Source organism: Jaculus jaculus, chromosome 11 (assembly GCF_020740685.1).
Source record: "Jaculus jaculus isolate mJacJac1 chromosome 11, mJacJac1.mat.Y.cur, whole genome shotgun sequence".
NCBI lineage: Eukaryota > Metazoa > Chordata > Mammalia > Rodentia > Dipodidae > Jaculus > Jaculus jaculus.
The window spans coordinates 20,622,422-20,628,162 of NC_059112.1; positions in this window are offsets into that span (position 1 = coordinate 20,622,422).

The following is a 5,741-nucleotide window of genomic DNA, read 5'->3' on the forward strand; positions in this document are numbered from 1 at the left end:
TTGTAAGACAAGAACTTTACTGACTGAGCCATTGTCTCTCTAGCCCCATATATCAGACTTTTCTTTGATATTTTGTTTTATCTACTCATTGAGGGAATTAGCTGAACCTGAGGATAGGAAATAGGATTGAGGATGAATTTAGTACATACTCTGACAGTGACATTCACAAATCCTTGAATCAGGATTCAGCTTGAACCTTATAGATCTCACCACTATTTCTTTATGGCATCCTAATCTGTCTCTGTAAATTAGAATTTGCCAGAGAAACAGAATCAATACTGGATATACAGATATACAAAAATAGATTTATTTTTAAACATTAGCTGAGAAATCCCACCATGAATTTTTAGCTAGTTGGAGATGCAAGAAAGCCATTGGTATTATTGTAAACTAAGCATGAATGCCTGAGAACGAGGATCACATATGTGCATGGATAGATGCTTGGTTTCAGCTTAAACACAGAGAGTACATTTGTTCATCCTGTCTATTCTATTTGACCATCAGTGGATTAAATGATGTGCACATGCATTCCTCAAGTAGCTAACCCATAATCAAATGTCAATCATTTTTAGGAACTCCCTAATAGACACACTCAGAAATTACATTTTACAATTGTTATTACTAGGCAACTAGGAAAACACCATGGTCCTGGGTAAGGCTACTAACGTTTGGATGCCTTTCCATGTAAAGGATTAGAGGAGACCAGAGGACAGGTGTAAGAAGGTTTTCATGAGGATCAAGAGGAAACAGAAACAGCATATCATGCAGGCATGCGCCACCACGCTCGGCTACTACTTTTTTTTTTTTCTTTGAGTTGGATTGCACGCATTCAAAGCTTTTCTGGACCACATGTAGCCCAGAGGCTGCAGGTTGGACATGCCTGGCCCCAGTGGTCTACTCTTTAGGTCACTGGCCCATGTGGTAGTTGTTGAAGGGAGGTCTGATGCATGCCCAAGTCAGACAGAAATTGTGCATATGTGCTTGGAGCATTATAAGCCCTTGTGGTATATCATACAGCATTCATTTTACTCAGAGGGATAATGGGCTGCATTCAAGACCCAAGAACCAGAAATATGTCCTAGCTAGGTGGAAATCAACAACCACATATTTAACATTGGTTGATCTTTAACCAGATTGTAAATTAGAATTTATATTACAGAATGAAAGACCTTGACCTGAAAATTTACCCAGACCTTTCCCAAGTCCCTAACATTCTTTCTAGCTCCAACACTATGTATACATCCCTAAGCCCAGTAAAGTTGGCACATAAAATTAATTATCACATCCTGATTTCATCACTGTCCTCATGCAATCCATTTTGCGAATATGTACCAAAGTAGTTTAAACATAAATCATACCATAAAATATTCTCTAACTAAAATGACTATACATATTCCCAAACTCTTAAGTGGCCTTCAATCAATAATTCTGCTAAATATATTAAATGTAATCAGTCGCTTTGGCTTGCACTCAAGAACATGGAAGGAAGAAATATTGCTCAAGGTCAAACCTATGATTACTTCATGGAGCTATGATTTTAACTGAGAGAAAGGAAACACAAAACAGAAGGGGAGATGAACAGAAACACTGGGGATTGCTGACCAAACCTGCAAGCTCTGTGTTGAGAGAAAGACTTTGACTCAATAAAATACATTGACTCAGAACAGAGTAGGATGTCCAGTTTTCTCTTCTGGACTCGGCATATGCACATGGGGCGTGCACATATGCCACACACACATCACATTTCATACCACACATATTCTCTATACACATACACACACACACACACACACACACACACACACACACACACACACACATAAATAGAGAAATGAGCAAATATAACAAATTTTCAATTGCTATTTTAACCTATGAATGTTCTCAAGAAGAGATCAAGCTGGATTTGGGTAGGCCCTCTGCTTTATGGCTGTTATCCTTCTGGGGGAGGGAGAAGAAAACTGGACACAGAGAAAGTAATTTAAACATGAAAGTAGAGGCTGGAGTAACACATCTATAAGTCAAAGACTACCCCAAGTTATTATCAGACTCTAGAACCCAAGAGAGAAGCGTGGAAGGGATTATCCATTACTCAGAGGCCCAGCAGGAACCAAGAATGCCATCACCTTGGCTTTGGGCTTCTGCCTCCTACTCTGTAAGGAAATTAATTTCTACTCTTTTAAGTCACCCAGTGGGTGGTAAATCTGACACTTTTCTGAAGGCTACTTAGCAGGTGGGCAGTGACTGGGAGAGACTGGGGACAGCAGATTCTGTCAGAGGAAGTGCGTATGAATGTGATTTGTCACTTACAAGGGCAAGATGCTAAAGCCAGGAAATGCTTCTGATTTTTCTGTGTTTTGTTTTATTATTATTATTATTATTATTATTATTATTATTATTATTATTTATTTTACAAAGGCTCACAGAAATCTCCACAGAGTCTAGGCAGAGCTGCTTTTGTTTCTTTGATCAAACATGGACGTGACTTTGCAGGTTTGTCTATAAGTCCCTGTCAAAATCAGTCACATACTGGCAGCTGAACAAAAACAAAGGTGTAAAAGTGAGACGTAGAAAAAAGAGTGGCAGAAAGAAGAGAGAATAAGAGAGAAAGAATGACAGAAGGCTAAAAGAGAAAGTCTACTCCAGACTAATTCTGGTCCTCTAACATTGCCATTAAAATCATGAATATAGGGCTGGAGAAATGGCTCAGCAGTGAAGGTGCTTGCCTTCAAAGCCACAGGACCCAGGTTTGGTTGCCCAGGACTCATCTGGCATAAGCCAGGTGTACAAGGTGGCACATGGGTCTGAAGTTCATTTTCAGCAGCTGAAGGCCCTAGCATGCTGACTTTTTTTTCTCTCTCTCCCTGTTTCTGTATCTATTTTTCTCTAAAATAAATAAAAATGCAAAAATCATAAATTAATAGAAAAATTATAACATATTTTAAGAAATTTATACATTTTAGAAAATATACTAAGCTATTAACATATATCAACAATTCATTGAGAATTGTTTTCTCAGATTGCTATATTTCTATGAGCAAAGTACTCACAGAATTAACTCATTATTTAATAGAGTTTAATTTGATATAAAGTTCTCCTGGGAAGAGTGGGATTTCCAGGTTAGAACTTACAGCAAATCAACTAGAAGGCTGAAAATAAAAATGATACAGTATATTATTAGGAGTTCTCAAAGATAGAGAAGGTTTAAGAAAAAAGAAAAAAAAAAACTTAGTTCCAACACCAGCAGCTTATTTCTCCCTCTTGTCTGTGTCTCCCTATAGATTGTCCTCTTTCATGACCTCCAGAGACAAGCTCTGTTTCCGTTACAGTCCGTGTAATGAGGCAAACAACCCCATGTGTCTTCCATACTATAGTCTTGTAAGTAGGGATAAATTGTCAGTGTTCACCTACAAACTCAGAGAACGGATTCAATCATGCTAGTGGGTCGAGGTCTCAGCTCAGATCCAACCAGCTATAGTAAAATGTTCCACAATAATAAAATGAAGACCCCAATTCAACCAGCCAGCCAGATGAGAAGAGACTTTCAATAGTAGATATTCCTAACCAATAGTACAGTAGGTACACATTACAAGATATACTACAAATAGTGAAAATAGTTACCATCAGCCTCTACCTACCCTGTTGTTGCTATATTCAAATCACTTTCCTCACTCGGGCTGACCATCAGGGCAAATTCTGTGGGATTCATTTCAATGTTTTATAGCATATGCAGGCTTCTATTAATATTTGGAGAAAATGATGGCTGTTGTTTCATGTTCATGATAATAGTGATGAGAAACAATTTTTAAACTATGCGACAATTTTCATCTGGACCAGGCTGAAACAACAGCAGAGAGTATGGGAATATGACATATTATACAATTTATTCAAACTGCATGACTAGCACACAGTCCTTGGGAAGTGAGCTGGTGGAATAACTATAAAATATTTCCAAAGAATAATCCAACATGGGTCAAAAAATAAAGGATTATATCATTCTGGGAAACAGCTAATAAAGTTACTTCTACAGATCTTTCAAAAGAGATTCTTTGAGTGCTGGAGAGATGGCTTAGTGGCTAAGGCACTTGCCTGCAAAGCCAAAGGACCTAGGTTCAATCTCCTAGTAACTACATAAGCCAAATGCACAAGGTGGCCCACACATCTGGAGTTCATCTGCAGTGGCTGGAGGCCCTGGTACACCCATTCTTTATCTCAATCCGCCTATCTCTCTCTCTGTTTATTTCTCTCTCTCTCTCTCTCTCTCTCAAATAATTTTTTCTAAAAAATCAAAATCTCGGGCCAGGAGTGGTGGCGCACGCCTTTAATCCCAGTACTCAGGAGGCAGAGGTAGAAGGATTGCCATGAGTTCAAGGCCACCCTGCGACTACATAGTGAATTCCAGGTCAGCCTGAGCTAGAGCAAGACCCTACCTTGAAAAAAGAAGAAAAAATATCAAAATCTCTGAATAACCTTTTTCATCTTAATTGATGTTTTATTTATGCATGTAAAACATAAAATGTACTATTTAACCACCTTAAATGTAAATTTCAGTAGTTTTTAATGCATTTACAATATTGGGTAGATCTCTCCATAATCTATTTCCAGAAATTTGTATTATCTACCCATATAATAAAACCTCCTCATTCCATGGCCTTTATGAATCTGTGCTCTTTTTCTATTTCTGTGAATTTATCTGTTTTGGTATCTGATGTAGGTCGAATAATATGATTTTTAAACTATTTTTATTGACAACTTCCATAATTACAAACAATATCCCTGGTAATTCCCTCACTTTCCCCACTTTCCCCTTTGAAACTCTACTCTCCATCATATCTCCTCCCCCTCTCAATCAGTCTCTCTTTTATTTTGATGTCATCATCTTTTCCTCTTCTTATGATGGTCTTGTGTAGGTAGTGTCAGGCACTGTGAGGTCATGGATATCCAGGCTATTTTGCGTCTGGAGGAGCACGTTGTAAGGAGTCCTACCCTTCCTTTGGCTCTTATATTATTTCCACCACTTCTTCCACAATGGACCCTAAGCCATGGAAGGTGTGATAGAGATATTTCAGTGCTTAGCACTCCTCTGCCACTTCTTCTCAGCAACACGGTGCCTCTTGAGTCATCCCCAAATCACTGCCATCTGAAAAGAGAAGGTTCTCTAGCCAAAAGTGAGAGTAGCATTAATATATGGGTATGAATATTAAGAGAAGTGCTTACTGGGCAGTTTGGTGAGCATAGTATATACTTTTAGCCAGACAGCAGCAGATGTTACATCCTAATGCTCATGACTACCCCTGTTGTAGGTTTTTAGTATCAGGGATATATTCCCTCCCAAGGAGTGGGCCTCCAGCCAAATTAGAGGGCAGTTGGTTTCCCCCATAAGATATGCCATTATTTTACCTGTTGGCTCATTTGGCCTGGCTGGCAAACTATAAGGCTTGCAGTGTCCACTGTTGGGTATCTTCACTGGTGATTTCTCTCTCTCTCTCTCCCATTGAATCATATGTAGAATGGCTTTTGCCAGCTTCCTGTCAGCTTGTCTACATGGAGGAGGTTTTCACCTCAGCTCCAACAGGGTTTCTCAGTGACCTTGCAGCCCAAGTATGTGGAGTCTTCAGCAATAGGGTCTTAGCATCTATTCCTGGTGGGAAACCAAGGGCCTTGGCAATGGCCTGTAATGTTTTGGGGCATCAGGGACCTCCCTGGCCAACAACTTGCTGGAAAGTATCACATCCCTGACACTG